At 44.6% G+C, this 12,744-nt stretch overlaps 1 protein-coding gene and 1 non-coding gene across 4 annotated transcripts in view; one reads left to right on the top strand and one right to left on the bottom strand.

Annotated features, from left to right (window-relative positions):
* LOC103885205 overlaps nucleotides 1–12,744 on the top strand; it is an 82,221-nt gene that overhangs the window by 16,177 nt on the left and 53,300 nt on the right. The window lies entirely within an intron of this gene.
* LOC116275145 lies at nucleotides 177–308 on the bottom strand. The gene has a single exon (XR_004184104.1). It is a non-coding gene; the product is annotated as a small nucleolar RNA SNORA18 (small nucleolar RNA).

Raw genomic sequence — 12,744 nt, 5'->3', positions numbered from 1 at the left:
TCATTTTTAGAGTAGGTGGATCTACCTGGTTCTCAATTTGATACCCTCTCTAAACATGAATGCGTTCAATCATACTCATTTCTAAGCTATCACACTCAAGAATAATAGTACAGATCTGTGGAATATGCCAGTATCTATAGTAAAAGATAAATTATTAGGTCTTTCATAATTTTAGCAACTGTCCTGTAGTTCCTTCCCGCAGATCTAACAAATAGTCCTGCGAGTAAAGCAAAACCACAGAGTTAGTCTATGAGGAGTTTCTAGCGACATGCAGCCCCAGGAAAAGCCCCACTGGAATAGACTTCGACCAATAGTAATATTATCTATGATAGTAAAAATCTGGAAACAACCTCAATCTCCATCATATAGTAATCTATAAATGTATGTAGGATAGTCCCTACAATAAAAAAATACAGAAATGAAAATGAATGAACTAATATGACATCTGTGAAAAACTAAATTTACCATCTTTCAACATGGGTAATTCTCAGAAACATGATGTTAAGTGACAAAAATAAAAAATAAAAAAACACAAACAGAAAAAAGCATGTAGGCCGGGCGTGGTGGCTCATGCCTGTAATCTCAACACTTTTGGGGGGCTGAGGAGGGAGGATCCCTTGAACTCAGGAGTTTGAGACAAGCCTAGGAAACACAGGGAGACCCCATCTCAAGAAAAAGAATAAGTATATATATTATTTCTATAAAATTTTAAAACATTTGAAGCATAACTATATATTGTTTATAGATCAAAAATATGTAGGAAAAGTATAAAAATATTCATAGAAATTTTAAACACTGAAACTGGGTGTAGTGGCTCAAACCTGTAATCCCAGCACTTTGGGAGGCAGAGGTGGGCAGATCATGAGGTCAGGAGTTTGAGACCAACCTGGCCAACATGGTGAAACCCCATCTCTACTAAAAATACAAAAAAATTAGCCAGGCTTGTTGGTGTGTGCCTGTAATCCCAGCTACTTGGGATGCTGAGGCAGGAGAATCATTTGAACCCGGGAGGTGAAGCTTGCAGTGAGCTGAGATCACGCCACTGTACTTCAACCTGGGCGCCCGCCTCAGCCTCCCAAAGTGCTGGGATTACAGGCCTGAGCCACCATCCCCGACCAAAAAGAAATTTTAAACACTGAATTCCTCATAGTGTCTACAAAGGAGGGGTGAGGACTAGGCTCAGGGTAAGGGATTCAGGAGGCTACAACTGTATCTGTATAAGTGTTGTTTCTTTAAAAACAAAATCTGTATTTGGGGAAAGAGAAAAAAAAAAATCTGAATTAATATGGCACTACATAGCACAATGATAATAGATAATGAAGTTGGGTGTTGAGTACTTCAGTATTCATTATAATAGTTTATTTATTGCATTTTAAAAGTACTCCATAATAAAATTAATAATTAAAAAACAGGCCGGAGTGGTGGCTCATGCCTGTAATCCCAGCACTTTGGTAGGCCGAGGAGGGCAGATCACCTGAGGTCAGGAGTTTGAGACCAGTCTAACCAATATGGCGAAACCCTGTCTCTGCTAAATAAATATTAGGCGTGTGTGGTGGCAGACGCCTGTAATCCCAGCTACTCGGGAGGCTGATGCAGGGAGAATTGCTTGAACCCAGGAGGAGGTGCTTGCAGTGAGCTAAGATCACGCCACTGTGCTCCAGCCAGGGTGACAGAGCAAGACTCCATCACAAAAAAACACACAAAAAACCAACCAACCAACCAAACAACAACAGCAAAAAAACAAGGCTGGGGTGTGGTGGGTCACACTCGTAATCCTAGCACTTTGGGAGTCCAAGGCGAGCAAATTGCTTGAGCCCAGGTGTTTGAGACTAGCCTGGGCAACATGACGAAACCCAGTCTCTATTAAAAAAAAAAAAACAAACCAAGAGGCCATTAAAACACGATTAATTACAACTACATTTGTTAACATGGACGTGGCCGGTCATGGTGGCTCATGCCTGTAATCCCAGCACTTTGGGAGGCCGAGGCAGGCAGATCACTGGAGGTCGGGAGTTCGAGACCAGCCTGACCAAAATGGAGAAACCCCTCTACTAAAAATACAAAATTAACCAGGTGTGGTGGTGCATGCCTGTAATCCCAGCTACTTGGGAGGCTGAGGCAGGAGAATCGCTTGAACTCGGGAGGCAGAAGTTGCGGTGAACTGAGATGGTACCATTGCACTCCAGCCTGAGCAACAAGAGTGAAACTCTGTCTCAAAACAAAAACCAAAACAAAACAAAAAAAAACACCTGGACGTATTTCAAAAGCAATGTTACATGAAAAAAAAAGTTGCAGTATGGTATATACATTATGATGCTATTTCTTTCAGTTTTAAAAATAAAATGATATTCGATATTGTTTATGGATCTATACTTATATGGAGACCTACGTGGTAAAAATATTTTTCTTTCTTTTTTTTATTTTTGGGACAGGTCCTCTGTCACCCAGGCTAGAGTGAGTGGACATGATCATAGCTCACTGCAGCCTCAACCACCTGGCCTCAAACAGTCCTCCCATCTCAGTCTCCTGGAGCAGTTGGGACTGCAGGCACACACCAGCATGCCTGGCTAATTTTTTTTTCTTTTCTTTTTCTTTTTCCTTTTTTTTTTTTTTGAGACGGTGTCTCACTCTGTCGTCCAGGCTGAGTGCAATGGCTCGATCTTGGCTCACTGCAACCTCTTCCTCCCAGGTTCAAGTGATTCTCCTGCCTCAGCCTCCCGAGTAGCTGAGACAACAGGTACCCACCACCATGCCTGACTAATTTGTGTATTTTTAGTAGAGATGGGGTTTCACCATGTTGGTCAGGTGCTATTTTTTTTTTTAATTTTTATTTTTATATAGACAGGGCTGTCATCATTTTGTCTAGGCTGATCTCACTCTTGGGCGCAAGGGATTCTTCAACGTTGGCCTCCCAAAGTATGAGCCACTGTGCCCAGCCCCCCCCCCTTTTTTTTTGTGATTGCAAAAGAGTTAAGGGTTGCATGAATAAACTTTCTTTCCGGCAAAAATATTTCCAAACTAAAGGGCATGATACACACCAAGATCCAAATCGTTTTTCCTCTGAGAAGCAAGGGAAACGAATAGGATTGAGGAGGGATGCGAAAGAGGGATTCCAAATATTTACATTAGTTAAATCTGGATATTAAGTATATGGGTGTTTATTATATTACCCTTTGTGCTTCTTGGTATGTTTGAGATTGTTCTTATTTTTAAATAAATTAACCCTTCCATTCTGCATGGTATTTCCCTTTGGTGGTAATGCGAGTAACCACATAAGTATATCTCGCCACTTGGTTGGCATAAAAAGGGAAGGCTGGGCACGGTGGATCACGCCTGTAATCCCAGCACTTTGGGAGGCTGAGGCAGGAGGATCTCGAGGTCAGGAGTTCAAGAGCAGCCTGACCAACATAGTGAAATCCCATCTCTACTAAAAATATAAAAATTAGCCAGGCATGGTGGTGCCCGCCTGTAATCCAGCTACTCAGGAGACTGAGGTAGGAACATCGCTTGAACCCGGGAGGCAGAGGTTGCAGTGCACTGAGATCGTGCCATTGCACTCCATCCTGGGTGACAGAGCGAGACTCCATCTCAAAAAAAAAAAAAAAAAAACACAAAAAAAGATGTCCTCTATCAGTCTGTCATTTCCTTTTGTTCTGGTATACCCATTGCTGCACACATTTTTTTCAATGACTGATTTGATATCATTAGTTAAAAACTATTCCCTGAATGCTTATGCTTCCACTTATTTCTGTGGGTATGAAACTGCATTACTGTCTTGGGAGAACAGTGGAGTATTCAGGCACAGGCAATTAAGAGAATAAGCTCGATAGTTGATTCCACTATACCCGGGCCCTAGATGTTCCCTACAAAGGCCGAGGTGATGACAAGGTTTAGCGCTGGAGTGCAGTGGTACAATCACAGCTCACTGCAGCCTTGACCTCCTGGGCCTAAGTGATCCTCTTTGGGCCTAGGCATGCGCTACCACGCCAGGCTAATTTTTTTTTTTTAAAAGACAGAGTCTCAAACTCCTGGGCTCAAGTGATCATCCTGCCTTGACCTCCCAAAGTGCTGGAGTTACAGGTGTGAGCCACCTCGCCTGGCCAGTATTCCATATGTTATTCTCTGATCTTTCTTAATTCACATATCTGTTTTGCATAGCTGCCATATGTATGTGAAGGGCCAATGGAAAACTTCCCCTTTGCTCTTGAAGATTTGCTGAAATCAGCTGACAATAGTCAGATTAATAGGATAAAAGACATACACAATTTTATTTTAATGTGCATAGCATGGAATTGCAGATTGAGTACCCACTAACCCAAACCCAAGTACAGAAGCTTACATACTCTTTTTCAAAAAACATTAGAATAGAGTCTCGCTGTGTTGCCCATGCTGGTCTCGAACTCCTGGGCTCAGGATGCTTCCTCCTGTTCCTCCCAGAGTGCTCGAATTACAGGTGTGCGCCACCAGGCAGGCCTACATACTCTTTTTCAAAAGGGAGAGGGGAGATAGGGAATGTAGACAATTCATTTGAGAGACAGAAAATGATTTTTTTTAATTATTTGTTGAGACACAGTCTTGCTGTATTGCCCAGGCTGGAGTGCAGTGGCACCATCTTGGCTCACTGCAACCTCTACCTCCCCAGTTCAAGCGATTCTCATGTCTCAGCCTCCCAAGTAGCTAGGATTATAGGCACATGCCATCACGCCTGGCTAATTTTTTTGTATTTTTAGTAGAGACAGGGTTTCGTCATGTTGGCCAGGCTGGTCTCAAACTCTTGACCTCAGGTGATCCGTCCACTTGGCCTCCCAAAGTGCTGGGATTATGGGCATGAACGACCGTGCCTGGCCATGCCACTGAGGGTTTTTTTCTATTTTAATTTAATTTAATTTTTTGTGATGGGTGTCTCACTATGTTGCCCAGGCTAGTCTCGAACTCCTGAGATCAAGCGATCCACCCACCTTGGCCTCCCAGTGTGCTGGGATTACAGACGTGAGCCACGGTGCCTGACCAAATGATTATTAGGGAGAATAAATACTCAGGAATTAACTTCTAATGATCCTGTTTGTGAAAATGTCCCTCCAGGTGTGGTTGAATTTCTGTGTTTTCTGAGATAGACAATGAGATTTCAGCAAGGGGAGGAAGGCAGTTGTGTTTTTTGTTTGTTTGTTTGTTTGTTTGTTTTGAGACAGAGTTTCACTCTTGTCGCCCAGACTGGAGTGCAGTGGTGCGATGGCTCAGTGCAACCTCCGCCTCCTGGGTTCAAGTGATTTTCCTGCCTCAGCCTCCTGAGTAGCTGGGATTACAGGCGCCCAGCATCACACCTGGCTAATTTACTTCTTTTTTTTTTTTTTGTATTTTTAGTAGAGATGGGGTTTCACCACGTTGGCCAGGCTGGTCTGGAACACCTGACCTCAGGTGATCCACCCACCTCGGCCTCCCAAAGTGATGGGATTACAGGTGTGAGCCACTGCACCCAGCCTTTTTTTAATTTTAATTTTAATTTTTTGAGATGGAGTCTCGCTCTGTCGCCCAGGCTGGAGTGCAGTGGCATGATCTCAGCTCACTGCAACCTCCGCCTCCTGGGTTCAAGTGATTCTCCTACCTCAGACTCCTGAGTAGCTGGGATTACAGGTGCATGCCATCACGCCCTGCTAATTTTTGTATTTTTAGTAGCGACAGGGTTTCAGCATGTTGGCCACGCTAGTCTCAAACTCGTGACCTCAAGTGATCCACCTGCCTTGGCTTCCCAAAGTGCTGGTATTACAGGTGTGCGCCACCACACCTGGCCCCCAATTGTGTTTCTTTTGGAAAGAAGCTCTCTTGATCAGATAGAGAAATTCCAGAGAGAGTCCCTCCCTGCACTTGGAGAGCAGGGGACAAGATAAGGTTTCAGGGACCTTGATTCTGAGGCAGCTTCTAAACCTTCTCAGCATGTCAAAGCACAGTCTTTAGGGTATCTCTTTCTGAGGATCACCACCTACGTAAGGATTTTGTTGTCTTTTTATTAAACTTCAGCTACCACTTTCATGGGTCCACCTAGTTCATGCACTAGTCAGTGTTTCATAGTTTTCTGTCTTGACAATATACCAGTTTGCTCAGCCTTACTTCTATTGTTGAACTTTTGAGATTTTTCCAATTTTCCAGTTTTATAAATAGCATTTCTATGACCATCTTTGTACACACTACTTCTTTTCTTTCTGGTCATTTCCTTGAGCTTAATCCTACAAGTGGAATTAGTGGGCTAAAGGGTATGAATAGTTTTAGGACTCTAAATCCATATTCCAATATTATATCAATTTACCTTTGACCTAATAATATTGAGTTTACTCATTGTCATATATTTCAAAAAAATGTAATAGACATACAATAGTTATTAAAAGTTTCTTAATTCAAAATTTTCCCAGGCTGGAGTGCAATGGCGCCATCTTGGCTCACTGCAACTTCCGCCTCCTGGGTTCAAGCAATTCTCCTTCCTCAGCCTCCCGAGTAGCTGGGACTATAGGTGTGTGCCACCACACTTGGCTAATTTTTGTATTTTTATTTTTATTTTTATTTTTATTTTTATTTATTTATTTATTTTTTTTTGAGACGGAGTCTGGCTCTGTCTCCCGGGCTGGAGTGCAGTGGCCGGATCTCGGCTCACTGCAAGCTCCGCCTCCCGGCTTTACGCCATTCTCCTGCCTCAGCCTCCTGAGTAGCTGGGACTACAGGCGCCCGCCACCTCGCCCGGCTAGTTTTTTTTTTGTATTTTTTTAGTAGAGACGGGGTTTCACCGTGTTAGCCAGGATGGTCTCGATCTTCTGACCTCGTCATCCGCCCGTCTCGGCCTCCCAAAGTGCTAGGATTACAGGCTTGAGCCACCGCGCCCGGCCAATTTTTGTATTTTTAGTAGAGTCAGGGTCTCACCATGTTGGCCAGGCTGGTCTCGAACTCCTGATCTCAGGTGATCTGCCTGCCTCGGCCTCCCAAAGTGCTGTGATTGCAGGCGTAAGCCACTGCACCCAGCCCTTTTTTTCTGATTATTGAAAATAATACTCATTGTGGAAAAAAAAAAGTAAGTGAAAGTGCCCCGGAAACCTCCACCCCGCCAAAAGGTGACATGTTGCCATTTGGCTTACAGTCTTTAACTTATTTCATATGCATGGGTAGTTTCATTCTTTTGTTGTCATTTTTGTTTTGTTTTTTTGAGACGGAGTCTGGCTCTGTCACCCAGGTTGGAGTACAGTAACGTAATCTTGGCTCACTGCAACCTCTGTTTCCCAGGTTCAAGCAATTCTCCTGCCTCAGCCTCCCCAGTAACTGGGATTACAGGTGCATGCCACCACGCCCAGCTGATTTTTTGTATTTTTAGTAGAGGTGGGGTTTCACTATGTTGGCCAGGCTGGTCTTCAACTCCTGACCTCAGGTGATCCACCTGCCTTGGCCTCCCAAAATGCTGGAATTAACAGGCATGAGCCACTGCACCCGGCCAGAATACTTTCATTCTTCAAACATTTGGAAGTTCTTTAGAAACCCACCCAATCGGCCGGGCGTGGTGGCTCACTCCTGTAATCCCAGCACTTTGGGAGGCCAATGTGCGTGGATCACTTGAGGTCAGGAGTTTGAGACCAGCCTGACCAACATGGTGAAACCCCGTCTCTGCTAAAAATGCAAAAATTAGCCAGCATCGTGGTGCACATCTGTAGTCCCAGCTACTCAGGAGGCTGAGGCAGGAGAATCACTGAAACCAGGAGGCAGAGGTTGCAATGAGTTGAGATCATGCCATTGCACTCCAACCTGGGCAACAGAGCGAGACTCTGTCACAAAAAAAAAAAAAAAAAAAAGAATGGGGCCCAGGAATCTACACTTTAAAGAGTGCTCTGAGTGATTCTAGTTGTAGGTAGGGTTGAAAAACCAGAAGTTATTCTAATTTCTAGAATGGCTGGTCTACACCTGCTTGTTTGTACTTTTTTACAAATCACTTTCTTCTTAATTCCCTACAAATTGGACTGTGATTCTTCCAATTTTTTTGAAACCCATAACTTCCCTTAGATCTGATTCAACAGTATTCAGTCCTAAGAGTGGGTGGTACATCTAGAAATTGGCCTTTCTGCCTCTGATGTACTTTTGGTGTTAATTTACAAGTTTCGTATTTGGTTATTTCAGAGTTTTATGTTTGCTAGTGTATGATTTTTCTTTTATTTATTTATTTTTTTGAGACAGAGTCTCACTCTGTCGCCCAGGCTGGAGTGCAGTGGCACCGTGTTGACTCACTGCAACCTCCGTCTCCTGAGCTCAAGCAATTCTCGCCTCAGCCTCCCAAGTAGCTGTGATTACAGGCACCCGCCACCATGCCTGGCTAATTTTTGTAGAGACAGGGTTTCACCGTGTTGGCCAGGCTGGTCTCGAATTCCTGACCTCAGATGATCTGCCCGCCTCAGCCTCCCAAAGTGCTTGGATTACAGGCGTGAGCCACCACGCCTAGCATCTTTTTTTTCTTCTTTTCTTTTCTTTTTTTGAGATGGAGTCTTGCTCTGTTACCCAAGCTGGAGTGCAGTGGCATAATCTCGGCTCACTGCAACCTCTGCCTCCCAAGTTCAAGTGATTCTTTTGCCTCAGCCTCCTGAGTAGCTGGGACTACAGGTGCACACCACCATGCCTGGCTAATTTTTGTATTTTTAGTAAGGACAGGGTTTCACTATGTCGGCCAGGCTGGTCTCGAACTCCTGACCTCGTGATCCACCCGCCTCAGCCTCCTATAGTGCTGGGATTACAGGCGTGAGCCAATGTGCCCAGCCTTTTTTTTTTTTTTAAACAGTGTCTTGTTCCGTCGCCCAGGCTGGAGGGCAGTGGTGCAAACTCTACTCACCGTGACCTCTGCCTCCCTAGCTTAAACCATCCTCCCACCTCAGCCTCCTAAGTAGCTAGGACTACAGGCGCATGCCACCATGCCCAGCTAATTTTTGTATTTTTAGTACAGACAAGGTCTTGCCACGTTGCCCAGGCTGGTCTCGAATTCCTGAGCTCAAGAGATCTGCCTGCCTCAGCCTCCAAAAGAGCTAGGATTACAGGTGTGAGCTACCACACCCAGCCTAGTGTATGATAATTATTTCTGTATTGCAAACCGCCCCCAAGATTTATCAGCTTAAAACAATAAAAACCACTTATTTGTTCTGATGCTGCCATTCAAGCAGGCCTGGGTGGGGCCTGCTAGTCCCTGCTCCATGTGATGTTGCCTGGACATGCTTTACTCACACGTCTGCTGCCTCACTTGCCTTCAGTGCTCTAACAGAGTAGTTGGACTGTTTTATACAGTGGCTCAAGGGCCCTTGAGATGGGGTAGAGATGGGGTTTCACTCTGTTGAGAGAAAAAGTGAAAGCCACCAGGTTTCTTAATACCCAGGCCTGCAATGGGAATGGTGCCATTTTTGTCACATTCTGTGGATGAGAGCAAGCTCCAGGCCAGCCCAGATTAAAAGAGAGAAGAAATAGATTCCGCTCTGGATAGAGAAGAACAGCATATATGAAGATGGATGGTAGGTTTCAAACAGGGAAAGTATACCAGCCACATGGAAGATAATATTTTGAATCCTGGATTGAATAAATAGATTAATGGATAAAATAGGACAAAAATATTTTAAAATATACAAATAGTCCTTAGACAAATACAGATTTAAATCTTTTATATAAGGGAATGTATTATTATTTATTTATTTATTTATTTATTTATTTATGTAATACACAGTCTTGCTCTGTTGCCCAGGTTAGCATGCACTGGCATGATCTTGGCTCACTGCAACCTCTGCCTCCCAGGCTCAAGTGATCCTCCTACCTCAGCATCTCCAGTAGCTGGGACCACAGGTGTGCGCTGCCACGCCTGGCTAATGTGTGTGTGTTTTAAAAAAATTTTTTGTACAGACAGGATTTCACCATGTTGCCCAGGCTGGACTTGAACTCCTGGGCTGAAGTGATCTGCCTTCCTCAACCTCCCAAAGTGCTGGGATTATAGGGGTAAGCCACTGCACCCCACGAAGGGAATGTATTTAATAATAGAGACTGTATTTCGTTTTGCACCAAAAGAGAGGCTGAGGGAAGTGATGGATATGTTACATCAAGACAGACTGTGTGAGGCCAGCCCAGATTGTGGAAGCTAGGGATACTTCAACTGGAACAGAAGGATGTATCCTTAGCAGGCCCCTAAGTGAGGTAGAACAGAGGTCAGGTCCAGTAAGGTCAGATCTGAGAGTGCAGAGCAGGGGCAGAAGTCATCAAGGACTGGATGTGCTGCAGGTCCAGATTGCAAGTCTTCATCAGTGAGGTCAGACCCTTGCACAAGAAACCTGGAACAACTGAAGGATAATGATCTGGGGGCCCAGGCCAACAGGAGACAAGCACTAAGCATGGAGATTGACCCTGGGCACACTGCCCTCTGAGCTCCTTCTCCACCCCTAGCCTGGGGCAGCACTGGCCTTAGATGGTGTAGGGCCTCAGTCCATAAAAGGAGACAGTGTGGCTGGAGTACAGGAATGAAGAGGCCAGAGGCAGACAGTTCCCGACAGGTTGGGCCCAATGAAAGCCATTATCTTCCCTTTGATCAATAACTCCAAAAACGATGCCACAGTATTTAGACCATGCATTTCAGGGTTTTATCATGCTGCTACAAAGGGCCTTTTGTACAGCTGCATAGTCTTTGTCTTACAAAGCCCCAAAATATAGGAAATATGCTGAGTTTTCCTAACTGCCTAATGAATAACCATTTGTAATCAACTGTCCATACTGAAAACCCTTAAAGGTATTATGGAACACATTTTATTTCCTGCCAAATGTAACAATTCCATTTTGGAACTGAATCTGGCCAAAAGTATAAAGTGAGAAGAGTTTCCTGTGGTGCTCTTGGCATATCCTTTCTTAACCCTTCTCTCTCTCTCATTTCAGAATCTCTATTTTTTTTGGTTTTGTTTTGTTTTTTCTTTTAGAGACTGGGTCTTGCTCTGTCGCCCAGGCTGCAGTGCAGTGCTTGATCACCACTTACTACTGCCTCGACTTCTGGGCTCAAGTGATCCTCCCATCTTAGTCACCTGAGTAACTGGGACTTCAGGTGCGTGCTGCCATGCCTGGCTAAATTTTTTTTATTTTTTTGTAAAGACAGGGTTTCACTATGTTGCCCAGGCTGGTCTCAAACTCCTGGGTTCAAGTGATCCTCCTGCCTCAGCCTCACAAAGTGCTGGGATTACAAACAAGAGTCACTGTGCCTGGACTCAGGATTTCTGTTTCCTTGCTGGTTCATCTGTTCTCTCTACCCTTTTTTCCAGAAGCAGCAGCTCTCGGTATATGCTGGTGATAATTGTTTTTGCCAGAATAGCTCAAAACATGATGCAGTAGCCAGACTACCAGATGGCCCCCTGTGATCCCCACTTCCTGATAGTCACAGCTTTGTCAAATTCCTTCCTACACTGTATGAGGGTTGATCTGTGTGACCAATAGAATATGGCAAAACTATGTCCCTTCCAAGGTTATTAAAGACTAGGGCTTCCTTCCAAGGTTATTAAAGACTGGGGTTCTATCTTGGGTCTCTTTCATTCTATTTTTTTTTTTTTTTTTTTTAAGAAATGGTGTCTTGCTATGTTACCCCGGCTGGATTTGAACTTCTAGGCTCAAGGGATCCTTCTTCCTCAGCCTCCTGAGTAGTTGGAACTATAGGCACAAGCCACTATGCCCAGGCTTGCAGTCTATATTCTTAAGATGCTTATGGGGCAATCGTTGCAAACTCTTAAATTTGAGATGTACTGTCGTCGTCGTCGTCTCCTTCTCCTCCTCCTTCTCTTCCCTCCTCCTCCTCCTCCTTCTCTTCTCCTTCCTCTCCTTCTTCTCCTCCTTCTCCTTCTTCCTCTTCTTTTTTTTTTGAGATGGAGTCTCACTCTGTCGCCCAGGCTGGAGTGCAGTGGCACAATCTCGGCTCACTGCAACCTTCGTCCCCCAGGGTTCGAGTGATTCTCCTGCCTCTGCCTCCCAAGTAGCTGGGACTACAGGCAGGTGCCACCACGCCCGGCTAATTTTTTGTATTTTTAGTAGAGATGGAATTTCACTGTGTTAACCAGGACGGTCTCAATCTCCTGACCTCGTGATGTGCCCACCTCAGCCTACCAAAGTGCTGGGATTACAGGTGTGAGTCACTGCGCCTGGCTTTTTTTTTTTTTTTTTGAGACAGAATCTTGCTCTGTTGCCCAGGCTGGAGTACAGTGGTGTGATCTCGGCTCACTGCAACCTCCGCCTCCTGGGCTCAAGTGATTCTCCTGCCTCAGCCTCCCAAGTATCTGGTATTATAGGCGGGCACCACCACACCTGGCTAAATAAATACAGGGTTTCACCATGTTGGCCAGGCTGATCTTGAACTCTTGACCTCAGGTGATCCACTTGTCTCAGCCTCCGAAAGTTCTGGGATTATGGGCCACTGCACTTGGCCCTACTGACTTATTTTAATTCATTAGTATTACTTCTTCCAAATGTGTTAGTATTTTAATTCTAATTTATAAGACGTAAAGCAGCAAGTATTATCCGGGGCTTAATCACTAAATCTAGAGATTCTTGATGCTTTTGAATTCTATACATTATTTATTTTCTTTTGAGACAAGGTCACACCCTATCGCCCAGGCTGGAGTGTGGAGTGCAGTGGCACAATCTCTGGTGTACTGCAAACGCAGCCTCCCGGGAGAATCAAGTGATTCTTGTGCTTCAGCCTCCAAAAGTAGCTGGGACTACAGTCAT

This window comes from Papio anubis, chromosome 5 (assembly GCF_008728515.1).
Source record: "Papio anubis isolate 15944 chromosome 5, Panubis1.0, whole genome shotgun sequence".
Classification (NCBI taxonomy): Eukaryota; Metazoa; Chordata; class Mammalia; order Primates; family Cercopithecidae; genus Papio; species Papio anubis.
The sequence above is the reverse complement of the archived record's forward strand: the minus strand, read 5'-3'. Positions and strand labels throughout refer to the sequence as shown.